Genomic DNA, 15501 nt, shown 5'->3' with positions numbered 1-15501 from the left:
TTGCAGCAGGGACTGTGTCCGAGACCCCAGCGGAGTTCTGTCCAGGTGATGCACCCCCGACAAGTGCCACCTTGATTGGGGGTTAATCCTGCACCTTGCCCTGACACTGGAACTGACCCGACGTGTCCTGCTGCCAGCTTTTGGCTGGAGGGGGGCATTGCTGAGCTAGGAATTGACCCCATCTCCCAGCCATCTCTCACGCGTACTCACCCATGAGAGGGGCTTTAGGTGCTCCTGGCCAAGAGAAGTCCGAGGCCTCTGCACCTGCTTTGCGCAGGGACTGTGGCCGAGACCCCAGCGGCGGACTTCCAAATGGCAGGGGCGACCCCACAAAGTGCAATCTTGATGGGGCTAAGCTTGCCCCTTGCCTGAGACTGGAACCTCAAGACCTGTCCTGCTGGCAGCTTTGCAGTGGCAGGCTGGAGCATCACAGAGCTAGGAATTTACCCCAGCTCCCAGGATTCTGTCACTGGTAGTCACACGTGAGAGGGCCTTTAGGTGCTCTTGGCCAGGAGAAGGCCGAGTCCTCTGCCCCCGCCTTGCGGCAGGGACTGTGGCTGAGACCCAAGCAGGTTTCTGTCCAGGTGGTGCGCCCCCGACAAGTGCCACCATGAGGGGGGGTTAAGCCTGCCCCTTGCCCTGACACTGGGACCCACCCGACCTGTCCTGCCGCCAGCTTTTGGCTGGAGGGGGGCATCGCAGAGCTAGGAATTGACCCCAGCTCCCAGGATTCTCTCATGGGTTCGCACACATGTGTTTGGCTTTAGGAGTTCCTGGGCCCGGAGAAGGCCAAGGCCTCTGCCCCCGCCTTACGGCATAGAGTGTGGCCAAGACCACAGCGGGTTTCCGTCCAGGAGTGTTGTCCCCGACAAGTGCCACCTTAAGGGGGTTTAGGCCTGCCCCTTGCCCTGAGACTTGACCCACCTGACCTGTCCTGCCACCAGCTTTTCGCTGGAGTGCGGCAGCACTGAGCTAGGAATTTACCCCAGCTCCCAGCCATCTCTCACGGGTACTCACCCATGAGAGGGCCTTTAGGTGTTCCTGGGCCAAGAGAAGGCCGAGGCCTCTGCCCCAGCCTTGCGGCAGGGACTGTGGCCGAGACCCCGGTGGGGTTCAGTCTGGCAAGGGCGCCCCCGACCGAGTCTGTTTTCTTTTCTCTTTTTTCTTTTTAAGATTTATTTTTATTATTTTTTCATTGGAAATGCGGATATTCAGTTTTGAGAGACAGAGAGGACGATTTTCCGTCCGATGATTCACTCCCCAAGTGAGCTCAACGACCTATACTATGCCGATCCGAACCCAGGAGCCTCTTCCTGGTCTCCCTTGCGGGTTCAGGGTTCCAAAGCTTTGGGCCGTCCCTGACTGCTTTCCCGGCCACAGGCAGGGAGCTGGATGGGAAGCGGGTTTGCTGGGGTAGAACCGGTGCCCATATGGGATCCCGAGTGTGCAAGGCGAGAACCTTAACCATTGCCCCTCTGCATGGGCCCCGAGTCTGTTTTCTGAAGACTGAGAATTTCAGAACAGATGCCCTGACAAACAGGCCCCTTATGTGCAGATTTGCATGTTGGTAGTTGATTTGGGAAGAGCCCTCAGAAAAGACACCTGCAATGGAACAGCTGCATTAAACCTGGGCAAAAATGTGCTTGTCACAGGAGTCTTGGCTACATGAGAGTCTGACGTGGCTCTTCAGAGATATCCTTCATATAGCCCTGGGACAAACCCTGTACTTTCCAGACAAACCAGTCCTTTTCTGAGGCTGTCTCAGAATGTAACTGAACATTTGAACAGCAGTGCTGGATGTTAGATAATGAAGCCATAGCTAAGAATTGTTCATCAACTTAAAGGGAAAAAAAATGAATTCTTCTGGATATATTAAAGTTTTTTTTAAAATCATTCTTATGTGCATCCTTAAGGAAATGTTTTAAGAAACTGTTTCAATATACAGAGTAGAAAGATATAAGATTTCAACCCAAAAACATATCAAAGAAAATTCAGAAGTGATGGACGAGCCACTGTGTACACTGACTGGGTTTTACATACCTGTGATTTTTCCAGCTCCCTCTTGCCCATCAGAAGGACCAATCAAAACTTAAATAAAATGTTCATTATCTGTACATATTTATTAAACTTAATAAACACTTCTTTTACTGGAAACATAAACATCATAAGGAAAAAACAGCCAAAAGTATACAAAAGAGGACATCCAAATGTTTGTTAATAATAAAATGTTAAAACTTATCAGTATTGAAGAAGTCTAAATTTTGAAAAAACAAGTTCCATCCAGAGTCTATCACTTTTAAACATGAAAAAGATTGTAACACTTAGCATCGTGCATTGGTGTGATATGGGCATTCTCAGGCAGTGATGATGAGATTACAATTTGTTTTATTAAACCTAGAGAACCATCATTAACACAAAGCAAAACTTTTGGGTGCTGGTTCATGTTCTGGTTGCTCTACTTTCAATCCATCTCCATGCTAACAGTCTGAGAAAGCTGAGGATGAAAGCCTTGGTACCCGGGCATATTTCACCCCTCTTGGAGAACCATAAGTATCCCCTGGCTGTGGCTTTGGCCTAATCCTGTGCCAGCCATTGCAGCTATATGGGAAGTGAACCAGCAAACGAAAGATTTCACTCTCCCCCTCTCTTTCTGACTCTGACTTTCAAAATAAACAAATATGTTTTAAGAAAGAAATCAGTAAATGAAATTTTATGTTGGTAATCTGTTGTAAGAAAGAATAATGTGGTAATATTTTAGTACTGCAGTTTCAAGTGCTAAGTGGGAATTTAAAAGTTAGATAGTAAGACAATAATGCAAAATTGTGATTCTATCTCACTTCCCACTTCCATACCAATCACAATTATTTCTTCCCAACCAAGCAATTGTTTATATTCAATGGCAGAAAATATTCTTATCTCGCACTGCTTATATTTTTCTATATTAAAGGATATCTATTCACCAAATTGAACTGAGAGAAGTCCCAATAAACTTGAACATTTGAAAGGAAAAATGACTCATAAAAGAAGTTAGGAAGAAAGGAGCAACTGAAATAAACAGTTGATAATTTAGGTATGAACTAATTTAATTCACTTGCAAAAGGCAATGTGAAAACCTGAATTTAAAACAAAAAAAATGTTGGGCCCAACACAATGGCCTGGTGGCCAGGATGCCATTTAGACGCCAGTTTATGTCCTAGTGGCTGCCCCACTTTTCATCCAGCTCCCTGCTTGTGGCCTTGGAAAGCAGTCGAGGCTGGCCCAAAGCCTTGGGACCCTGCATCCACATAGGAAAATCAGTAGAAGCTCCTGGCTCCTGGCTTCGTATTGGCTCAGCTCCAGCCATTGCGGCCACTTGGGGAATGAACCAGCGGACGGAAGATCTTTCCCTCTGCCTCTCCTTCTTTCTGTAAATCTTCCTTTCCAACTAAAAAAAAAATCTTTTTAAAACATGTTTTTTAAAGTTTTATTTTTTTGGTGGGGAAGAATTAAATATAAAAGATGTTGTGATTTGTTTGGAGGAAGCAACTTGACACACTTGCCCTGAGGTACACCATGGTGTGCAGACTGCAGAAGTCCATTCTGCTCATGCAAGGACACAGCCTGACTTTGCTATCCTTATGATTATCAACTCCATTTATTTATGAATTCAATTCATAAGCATTTATTGAGCAATGACTTCATTATACTGTTTTTGCTACTGATGCTTTTTCTACTCTTTATACAAAAGAGATGTCTAAAAGGGAAAAATTAATGTGTAATTAAATTACATATATGCTTTTTTCTATTGATTATAGTCACACACGTTCTTAAATGCTACTTAATATCTTGTAATGCACATATACCACACCATGATACATATGATGAAGAAAAATAAATCAGAGAAAGAATGTGTGGTCATAAAGAGACTAATTTAGTTGGGATGGTCTGATACAGAGAAATGTCATGAGAGTTGAATGACGAGAAGGCATAGCCTGAGATACCTGGAGGCCAGCGTGCTAATCTGAGGGGTAAGTGCAAACTGTCGGGGGGCAGAGCACATCACAGTTGGACTCACCATAGAGCAACCCTGCTAAGGTGCAAAAACATGAAAAGGGTAATCCAGAGGCAGATGTAATCACAGGCTGACCTCAGGCAGAGTCAAGGACATGAGGCCACTCAAGGCCTATCCAAAGCAAGCGACGGGATCCAATCAGGCTCCTTAAGGTCTTGGTTTTGCTAAATAGGAAACAGGGGTATGGGCTAAGCAGCAATGGATACAGTCCAGAAGTAATAGTACATTGCCTAAGAAAAGCCAGGTTTTCTTATAAATGAAATTTATCTCATGAAGGGAAAACTGTGACAACAACCCAGATTTCGGCTGTCGTCACCAGAAAGCAGAGCACTGAAAGAACCCCCATGGCCTAGTCACCTACATTTTCATGAAGGATGCTATTACCAGCAGCATTTCTTTTTTAAAAAGATTCGTTTTTGTTGTTGTTGCTATTATTATTATTATTATTATTATTATTAAGGCAGATATACAGAAAGAACAAGACACAGAGAGAATGATCTGCCTGTTTGTTCACTCCCCAAGTAGCTGCAACAACCGAAGCAGTGCCGATCTGAAGCCAGGACCCAAAGCTCTGGGCCATCCTTTACTGCTTTCCACAGGCAGGGAGCTAGATGGAAGTGATGTCACTGGAACATGAAGCAGCGCCCGTATGGAATCCCGGTGAATGCAAGGCAAGGGTCTAGCCACTAGGCCACCTCACCAAGACCACAGCAGCATTTCTAAACCAAGGCCCAGACACCCACTCATCACGTATGGAGAAGAAAATGTAGTAGATGCAATTGCTTCCTGGTGACCAACTGGCATTCTAACAATTCTTAAGAAGCTCCTTGATACAATTAAAAACTGAGGCTTTTGAAGAAGGGATTCAAGTCCTATAGTCCAGCTTATAGATAACTGCATAGGTAGATAGATAAATGTTTGGATGAATGATGGACGGATGAAAGAAAGATTCCAGAGAAGCAAAGGAAAGGTAATATGTTCACAAATTTACAAAAAGCAGAAAGGAAATGTGTATGTCACAAAATGTTAATATTGCGTGATTTCCACTTAACATTTTTTGCCGGTGAATGAGTATGTTAGAAAAACATACTCAGGGAAAGCAGGAGAAATCTTCATGATTCTTAGAGCACAAATGAGACAGCCAGAGAAGAGTGACTGTGAAGTGCCTCTTCATCCAAAGTTAAGGTGAAGAAAACCGAAATCTCAGCCAAAGAAACACTTAAATCTAGTACCACCCACTCCAGTCCTGAACAAATGGGTAAGGAACCGCTTGGATGTACCCAAAACCAAGAACTGTCTCCTGGCCTCTCATACTCAAAACCATTAAGCCTTCCCTACAGAACAGACTGAGCATCCTTATTCCAAATAGTCAGAAATTGGATGTATTCCAAAATCTGAAATATTTTGAGTAGTAACATAACCCCAAAAGGGGAATATTCTCCATCTGATTTCATGTGATCGTTCAGTCAAAACAAGGTCATACTAAATATGCTATGTAAAATTGTGCTGAGGACTCATTATCAGGCCCATGCAAAACATGAGCTCCATACTCAGATGTGAGTCTCAACCTCAAGACAGCCATTATGTTTAAGGCAACCATTAAAAAATCTGAAAAAAGCCAAATCCTAAACCCTACTATTCCCTGACTTTGCAGATAAAGAATACTCTGCATGTCCTCTGTGATCTCACTAAATACAAAATGCGACTTTCATTCACATTAAGAATGTGTCTGAGGGCTTCAAGTTGATTCAGTGAATCCTTCTCCACCAGTACAAATCCGCCGGTTAATGATTAGCTCTGCCTGTAGAAAGTCGAAAGTGCTTCTTTTTATCCGTTCTGCATTTACATACCTTTCCACGTCTATCAGAAGTCTCTTCTTGGTTCGTTCCTGGTAGTAGGACGAGTAACATTTTCAGCTTCTCATCTGTAGGAAGAAAATTTCCACAAGTTGAAGGGTTCATCTGATATTGAAATTGATGCCATCGTCTTGGTTATTTAAAACGATGCAAATCTTTCCACAATGTAACATGTAAATGTATTTTAAAAGAGCAAATACATAATATTCTAAGTAGTTGGTCAGATTTAACTGAAATTTGACCATTATTTTAGCATTGAGTTTGTAGTTTTAATAATGGATTCTAAATTTCTGTAGTCTGTTTTAAGTGCTTATCTTTGTCTGCCAAAGCAATAATCCAAAAAGACAAAAGTAATCTAAGTTTTGCTCAAATAACTATCTATATTCATTAACTGCTGAAAAAAAGTAACCTTTTCAAGATATTATTTCATGGTGAAGGGGAAGTATAAGTTAATTTGATGAATTAGTTAAAATACTCAATATTTATTTGAAGTATAATGGATGTTCCTCATCTTCCATACATTAACCCATGTTAAGTGTCCTCAACACTTACTAGTATGCTGTATTGATTAGTTTCCCAATAAATGATAACTTAGCAACACGAGAGACTGGGTGATGAGTGTGGAAGGGAACATAACAAAACTGTGAGCTTTTCTTTTTAGGAATGACTGATGAGGAACGATGACAAGCACTTGTGAGTCCACGAAACAGTACAGTTTTTAGAGTGCTATTTTTCTGTCAGTTTTACTAAACAAGATGGTAAAAATCAAAACCAATGAATCAAAGCCCTTAGTCCCATTTCAGCAACTCCTTAGTCTCCAAGGATATCAAGAGAATGTCAAAGTAATTGTTCAATATGAGCTATAATTACATTAAATGAGTAATGTAATAAAAGAGAGTGTCTGGTTTTAACAACAAATAATAATTAACAGGAGAGTCCAAATCAAATGCTGTTCTTAGCCATAAATCAGAAGACAGGAAGGAGGAAAGGGGAAGAGAGAGCAGAGGACCTTCTCTGGGGAAATACAAAAACAGCCCTACTGGTGAGGAAAAGAATTACGGTGATAGGAAACTATATTTTCACAGTTGCGAGTTAAAGTTTAAACAGTTCAAAACCATCTAAGACCATCTTTTTCTCTCCTTGTAGGAAAATACAACAAAACTAAATGTTCCTTCTTCATAAAATGCATTCTAACCTTGAGATTTCACGGTATTTTACAGAAGGCAATGAGTGTTGATGGAGTTAACATACACTATTTAGAGATTTTAGAATCTCAAAAACGATTGTTCCTCTGGGAACAGTACCTCCTAAATGAATGAACCAGCATTTAATTCAAAACAGAAAATTCCACAAAATTCCAGCAAACTTGCTCCTCTGGATACACTTGCCCGCATGTTGTTCCCACACACTCGGCAGGCCCTCGGTACCATGTGCGCGCCTGTTTCATTTCCTCCCTTGCACACGCTTGAGTCATAAACCCAGACATTCAAAGTTCGAAGTCTGATGCTTTTAGGAATAGCTTCTTTGTTTCCAGGCACAGCAGATGAGTGAAGGTGGGAATTCGAATTGTGAAACCAAAGTATAATACTGATTACTTCATATGCAAACTTCATATTTTCATCCCAAACAAAAAGTATGTAAGTCCTGTAGTGAATTGTGATCTAACAGCAGATGATCCGTCATAGAGAAATAAGGATATGTAAAAGGTCGCACATTGACAATGGGTGTAAGACCTATCGCTTGCTCTTTTCAGTGAGAGGTTACGAAACGAAGCAAAGAAAACATCAAGTTTTACATTTTTAAAAGACTGACTTATTTATTTTGCTTGACAGGCATAGTGATAGGAAAGAGGAATTGACAGAGAAAGAGAGAACTTTCTCCCTACTGGTTCATTGTGTAAATGATGGCAACAGTCTCGGTTGGATCAGGCTAAAAGCTGTGCTTATCTGATGCCCCTGGAAAGTCTAGAGTGGCTTTTCCCTCCTGTTGTATGTTGCAAAGACAGCTGAGGCTCTCTGTGCATCTCTGTCTGTGTCACCCAATGCTACTCTGGCCTTGCCCCAAACCTGGCTGTCTCAGGATAGTGGTGCTTTCTATACACAGAACAGCTTCCCCCCAAAACAAACTTCACAAGAGCAAGATGACCCAGCCTTTGAAATTCTGGAATAAATGCTTCCTCCACAAACTATTGGTCAACCAATCAATAACCAAAGGTCAGATTCAAGACTATCTATCTCAAAAATAATAATGAACCTATTTTATCTGCCATATAATAATCCCATATACTGTTGCTTTAAAATTAAAGAGTATTTTTAAAAGCTGTGGCATAATAAACCAAAACTTCCTCTCCTCCCTTTGAAGTACTATCTTAGCCTGCTGGTTCCATTAAAATGCAAAAGAGAGTTATTGATAAGTTTAGTTGTCAACAATTTGCTTAATTTATGAGAATTATAAACACCATGCACTGTAAGAATGAAGTGTATAAATCTAGTATAATTTAATACACTTAAAAAGGAGTTTTTCGTAAAGTGATCATGACCTCCCAACTGTCTACATTTTCCTTCATTCAAAATACAGTAGGCTTTTGTAGCAAAAAGGTCTCAAATTTCTATTATGAAAGATCTAAATGTGCTACAATAAAAGGTGTTCTATTTAACTGTATCTGTGAATTTTGCAATTTGGTGCTTATGAACTTTGCTAACATGTAAAAGCATGCACTGAGCTTTTTAGTCTGTGCCAGCAAATACCTTAAGCACTTAATACCTATTAACACATTCAAATTTCCAAATGGCCCTGGGAGGTTAATAGTAATATTATCCCCATTTAATAAATAGAACGTCTGAAGCAAAAACCCTGTAGACTCTCAGAAGGCCAACAAAATGTAGGGCTGAGATCCAAAGTCACACACCTGGCTTTGTCTAATGCTTCAACCACTTTGGTGTTCGGCATAAATGGGTTGAATATTCATAGAAGTAACAGCTGGAGCCACAATTACGTTGTCTAATGTATCTGTGATATTTTTCCTGTACACGAAACACTTGAGAAACAAATCCTTTATGTCATAAACTAAAACCCTATCAATCACAGACTGAAAATACAATTGGAGAAACAAATGAAATATGGAGTACATTCTGTACTATTTCTAAGTAGGACAATATTAAGACATGTATTAGAACCTAGTGTTGTCATCTGCAATTGGGCCAGTTGGCTTGGTAGGCTAATCATCATTACTTGTGTACAATTTTTTTCAAATAAATTGCTCTCCAACAAGCGTCATAAACAAGCGTTGAGGATTTTAAGAATCTACACCTTTTGCACTCTTTGTTGACATGCACATAAACAACATATGGAGGTCGCAAGTGTGAACTAAAAGTACGGGTAGACATTTAACACCTCTGTATCTACTACAGTTACCATGAGTAGTCCAAACATAAAGACAGCAAAGTAGTAAATGGATGATCTTTATGCAAAATTCAGCCAAATACAGTTTAGGCTAGACAAAGCAACTATCAGCATCAGGTTAGACCTTTAAGCAGGCACCAAAGCACATTGTCACATCTGAGAAGACACAAGAAAAGCAACAGCAGAGAATGAAAAACCTGAAAGATAATTTAGATGGATTAAAAAAACAAAAGCAGTTTAGATGGATAACTGGCCAGAGACAGAATTAGATGCCAAAGAAACCTATCACAGGTCACAGAGCCCAGGGAAAACGAGCAAGCCATTCTCAGGCAGGGTTTCTTTTGAGAACAGGAGGTCCTCCACCATCGTAATTCCTATCAACACAGCCCCTTTATGATAAAACAATCGGGGTTTTCCCAACCTCAAAACTTCTTGAAATCAATGGCTCTGGAACTATGCACTTCCAAGAATCCAGTGGGGCAGCTAAGAGAATCCAGCTGTACTGCCAGAAGTACAATTTTATCATTTAAAAAAAAAAACAAAACTTAATCTCAGACATCTTGAAATTAGTAATTTTGATTTCTAGCAAGTACATATCTTCAATAAAAAATACATAACCTGATACAAATATCTAAGAACTTTCCCTTCTAGGTCAAAGACCTTGTGGGTAAAAAATAACTCTCCAACATTTCCTTCTGAGGTGGCAATTCTCTTTTCTAACCGTTTTTCTTACCGTTTCACTAATTGGAACCTTTTGCAGTTCCAGAACTTTCCTATCCAAATCCTATTCTGTTTGTGGTTGAGGAGTGAACAGGAGTTTTTTTTTTTTTTTAAAGATTTATTTTTATTATTTTTTCATTGGAAAGGCGGATATACAGAGAGGAGAGACAGAGAGGAAGATGAACACAACGGCCGATACTATGCCGATCCGAAGCCAGGAGTCTCTTCTGGGTCTCCCACGTGGGTGCAGGGTCCCAAAGCCTTGGGCCGTCCTCGACTGCTTTCCCGGGCCACAGGTAGGGAGCTGGAAGGGAAGCGGGGCTGCCGGGATTAGAACCGGCGCCCATATGGGATCCCGGGCGTGCAAGGCGAGGACCTTTAACCACTTGCGCCACCACGCCGGGCCCTGAACAGGAGTTTAAAGTCACCTATCACAAATTCACTTTGCACTGCAATCTGTAAAACTAGAGTCTCCTTTAGGAACGTATGACAGCAGAATGCATCCTTTTCCCTTTCTGCCTTTTATTTTCTGAGTTTTAAAAAACATCCTTTTCCTTTTATATGCTCTCATATTAGCCACTAAGATAACTGAACTATTTTTTTTGCCCCTTTATTAAAGCCAATGGGGCATTGCAAATTATCATTATACTACTGAGTCAGTAAGAGCCATAGAGTTCTTAAAAAGTATTATTGAAAGAACTAATTTAAATGCACATCAACTACTTATCTCATTTGAATAATACAGTCATGTAATTTTTTCAACTGCATTAAAAATGCCCAGTTTAAATTACAGAATACAGTTCCTGATGTGGGTCCCTAATGTGGGTTTTCTGGCAGCAAGTATTGATTTAATATTTTTATAATGCTTCTAAATAAATCACAAAGAAAATGATTAATAAATTTTGAAACAAGGTTTTCATTACAGGTTCTGATTGAATTGCCTTTGAAATTATGATATTTCAAATACAGACATAATTTTCTATTTAATTATATAGGAGTAATGAGGAAGATTCAGTCTTTTTGCTTCAATATTCCAACAATTCCAAAATATGGGAAAGTAATAATAACTAACATTTTTAAGCGAATTTAAATGAGTGACTATATGCTGTAGACCAAAAACATCTCATCTAATCTTCCAAGGAACCTTGAAATAAAAGGTATTATTTGTACTTCTGTTTTATAATGATGAGATTATCAAAACTCCCTGTATTCATTCTTAACACAACTTTGAAAGCTCAGATAGCTTAAACACTATTCAGGATTATAACTAGTATTTTGTCAGAATAGCATACCAATTATTTTCAGGTTTACTAAAATGACATACTGTGTTGAGTTAAGAAATAAGCAACATTTTCACATCTGAAAGAATGTCTGACATTGGGGCACTAAACTTAGAACACAATACAAGCTTACCATAAATTCCCAATCAAACATTGAACCAGAATAGGCAGGAAATTTTCCAGGGTTCAGCTGATGAAATTTCCCAAAGCTTCTAGCTCTTCACAGATCCTTAACCATGGTCTTCTGCCAAGGGAACACAACTCAGGACCGAGCTCCCTCGCAGCTGAATCATGCTCTGTGATGACATCTGTAAGTTGTGGGAAAAGAATGGAATTGCTAAATATTGTTTCTGATGTTTTCTGTGATAATCACATTAGCTTGATTTAGTAAGTACTCCAGAGTCTGCTGACTGGCTTGCTGTAATTCAAAAGCTTTCTTAGAGTTAGCTCATTTCTGAACTCTTTGGGTCTGCTGTAATGACAAGTGAGGAGCTGACAAGAAGTAGCATCATATTTTTCCTAGAGTATCCCATCAGATGTGAGAAATATGGGGACATGGTGCCAGGCAGCAAGAAAGAGTCCTTTCTTTCTTTCTTTCTCTCATGGTATTTTAGGTACAGCATGCAAAAGATACTGGTGGCATACAGAAATCATGAGCTCTCATCCATAAAAGACATTGGTTTTCGTTTAGAACCATAATTTTATAGTTTACACATATGTAACCCAGGCTTAATAACATCTGTATCAATGAAAAATACAGAATACCAGACATGTTACTTATTATGTTTTCTAAATATCTCAAAACCAGAATAAAATAACCATCAAACAATGCTTCATGTACTAGGGAATGACTTCAACTCCGGAAATACAATAAAATCATGTTTTAATTTTAAAAATGAACAAGGTCCTGCCCTTGGCAATTATCTCAGAATCTTGGAGGGCAGGAACTGTGCTCAGGAAAGTGTCATTTCAGCACCACATTGTACATGGTTAGTGTGGCATTTTAGTTTTGTTACGCCACAGCCCTGCTCTGTTCTATCACTGATGCAAGAAAAACATTCAGAAATACCTCATTTTTCCTCTACAGGCATTCCTCTCTTTGTTAGCACATGCTTCAATAAGGGAAATCTACCTAATTTAATTTTTTGAATGATTGTTCAGTTGCAAGTAAAAGGAGCAGATAAGATCACCAGCTATTATTTTGGGAAGGATGGAGTTGGCCGAAAAAATGGCAGTAATGGAAACTGCCCCACGCGGCCTCTGGGACCTTTGAAGGGTTTCTCATTTCTCACTGACTCATGTTTCACCGTCTGTAAAAAAAGAGGCAACATTTGCCTCTGACCAGCCACAAGAATGATCTGAGTGAAAATGTAATTAAATATGTGAGCTCCTCGGAGTCCTTTTTGTAAGAAAAGTATGATGTAAAATTAAGATATCATGATAGTTACCATGGCTGTCACTACTGCTGTTACTTCATGGTCGCATTACAATATCCCTGTCACCTAGTAACGATCTTCTTGGACCAAAAGTGACAGGTGTAAAACGATTTTTTTTTTAATGTCATACTTGCTTTGTGTTGTAAAGTCTGTGAGAACCTCAGAGGACAAAAACGCAGCATTCCTGTGAGTCAGGTTTCTCTAACCCCAGATGTACTGCACACACTCATTATCTTAGCCCTCCCACCATTTAATTATCATACCTTTTCATCCAAATATAATGCAAAGCTTCAGCTGATCTGAGTAGTGTTATAAAACACTGGGGAAGCTGTCTTTAAAGCATTATGCTGTGCCAACATTCCTTGAATCTGACCTTGTTGGACAGCAGAACTATTTCTATTTCTAGAGGAGAAACTAATTTTAGATGTCCCTCTTGCTGACTTTCTAGTTTTTGAAATGAATAATGATAGATGTGTGTAGGGCCCAATGGCTTGCTGGGCAAAAATAGTGCATTTCAAATTTCCATGCCCCCCCCGGGAAAAAGCATCTTAGGCATTTTTTTCAGGAGAGAGAAATATTTCCACCACATCATTTTAGAAGACCTAAGTCTAGAAATATCCGGGAGTAGTTTCTTATTTCCTGAGGGCTGCAACTCAAGACTGAAGAAACAGTGATAAAGTCACCTCCTCATTCCAGCAAGATCACCTGTCCCATATATCCGTACGTGTTATGTGCATGTCTCCATAAACACACACACACATACACATCCATGTAATGCCAACTCGACAATGAGACAAATATTTCATGTTCTGCTCTTGTTTCCTTGATAGAAATTCTCCATTTTAGTAATTTTTTTTTAAATTTCAAATAAATTTTTTGAGTCACATCTTGCTAAATACCAGTTAAAAGACCAGAATGCTTTTTACAGAGTTATGGACTATGTAGAACCCGAGAGACTGCTCCTTTAAGAGCTCCCTGAGGGTCAGGTGTGGTAGCCTACTGGCTAAAGCCCTCACCTTATAACCACCAGGATCCCATATGGGCACTGGTTTTTGTCCCAGCCATTCCATTTCCCATTTAGCTCCCTACTTGTGGCCTGGGAAATCAGCAGAGGACAGCCCAAAGTCTTGAGACCCTGCTTCTGCTTGGGAGACCTGGAAGAGGCTCCTGGCTCCTGATCAGCTTAGCCCTGATCGTTGGAGCAACTTGGGGAGTGAAGCAGTGGACAGCAAACATATGTTGTTTACCTTCAGGAAAGGTGCTGCCCTCCCAGGTAAGGATGTGTGCAGACAATGAGGACCTCTCATGACTCTGTAAGCAGTTCCGGTGTGATATGCCTGATGTGCTCTTCTCAAAGACACTGCTGACGGCATAACCGCAGTGCGGTGTGGTGATCTTGTTGATCTTTTGGGGCAGTTTCACTAGGATCTTTCGACACTTAGCGGATCCCCCTCACTGTCTTGTTCTCTTTCTTTTCTCAGGCTCTGTGATACAGCACCAGGCATGCAGCTTGACATTCCAAAAGACCTTATGTTTTAGCTTACACTTGACAAAGCTTAGGCACCGTACAGGGGCAGACACACAAGTTTTCCCTTTTCATAACCCAGTAGTCTTGCAAAACACAGATAGGCCAAGAATAGGGCCTACATACAACAGTAACCGATTTTGTTCAAAAGTTGTTATAGAATTTAATTGCATACAAATGAGATTTTTTAAAATCATTATGATTATATTAATAATAAAAATATTAGTTATAAATGGTAGTCCATTGGCCAGAATGATTTCAGCATATGTACATGCCCACACGCACAAACACATACTCATAAACACTTATCAAGAAGTGTTTCCTGGTTACAATGAAACCTGAAACCTGGAGTGGGTTTGTGGCACAGCAGGCTAAACAACCACTTGGGACACACATACCCCATATCTGACAGCTAGTTTGAGTCCCAGCTCCTTTGTCCCCAATCTAGCTTCCTGCCCATGTGCCTGCAGGGCGATGTGTGGTGACTCAGCACTCAGACATCAGGCCTCCACAGGGAAACTGACAGAGCTGCAGACTCAGGCATTTATGAAGTGAAAAGCAGACAGAAGACTCTCCTTCCAGTCACTGGTTCATTCCCCACATGGCCACAACAACCAGAGCTGAGCCGTCCCAAATCCAGGAGCCAGGAGCTACTTTCCAGGTCTCCCACATGCATTCACAGGCCCAAAGACGTGGACCATTCTCTGCTGCTTTCCCAGGTTATAAACAGGGAGAGGAATCAGAGGTGTAGTAGCCCAGCCACGAAGTGTGACCATATGAGATGCTGGCACTCCAGGTGAAGGATGCGTCTGCTTTGCTACTTACCAGCCCCACAAAACCTGTATGCCTAGTTTAATTTTCAATGCTCAATAATGGCTCTGAAGAAATCTAAATAAACTAAATCACACACATCAAGAAACAGAGAAAAGAAAGGTTTGAAATAAATATAATTTCTTGGTGAGGTTTACAAGGCTCCAGAATATAAAATCAAGCAAAGACTGTAACTGATTTCATTGATTAGTTTCGCTAACACAGAGAGAATAAAAAGTGTATTTTAAAATTTAGTTTGCTAGTCTTGAAAAGTTATTTTATCAATTTAGAGCAAAAACACAGGTGGCATTATTTAAAGTAGTTGTTTTCCATTTTTTGCAACTGAAGGAATGTAAAAAGTGTCTCAGAATTTTAAGAGTCTAAAATTATATAAAAATAGATACAGACATTTATACCTAAA

General features: G+C 40.4%; 1 long non-coding RNA gene across 2 annotated transcripts; it reads right to left on the bottom strand.

Moving 5' to 3' along the window:
* Positions 1 to 1361: 1361 nt before the first annotated feature.
* On the bottom strand, positions 1362 to 11622 carry LOC121164593. 2 transcript variants are annotated; one of them, XR_005885135.1, is made up of 4 exons: positions 11443 to 11622; positions 5902 to 5975; positions 2041 to 2088; positions 1362 to 1388 (listed from the first exon to the last, which is right to left on the bottom strand). It is a non-coding gene; the product is annotated as an uncharacterized LOC121164593 (long non-coding RNA). The 2 variants fall into 2 exon arrangements; XR_005885136.1 differs by lacking the exons at positions 1362 to 1388; positions 2041 to 2088 and adding an exon at positions 3456 to 4215.
* Between the last annotated feature and the right edge of the window lie 3879 nt (positions 11623 to 15501).

The sequence above is a fragment of the Ochotona curzoniae genome, unplaced genomic scaffold, assembly GCF_017591425.1.
Source record: "Ochotona curzoniae isolate NIBS_2020 unplaced genomic scaffold, NIBS_Ocur_1.0 contig_873, whole genome shotgun sequence".
Classification (NCBI taxonomy): domain Eukaryota; kingdom Metazoa; phylum Chordata; class Mammalia; order Lagomorpha; family Ochotonidae; genus Ochotona; species Ochotona curzoniae.
This window is presented reverse-complemented; position numbering and strand designations above follow the sequence as displayed.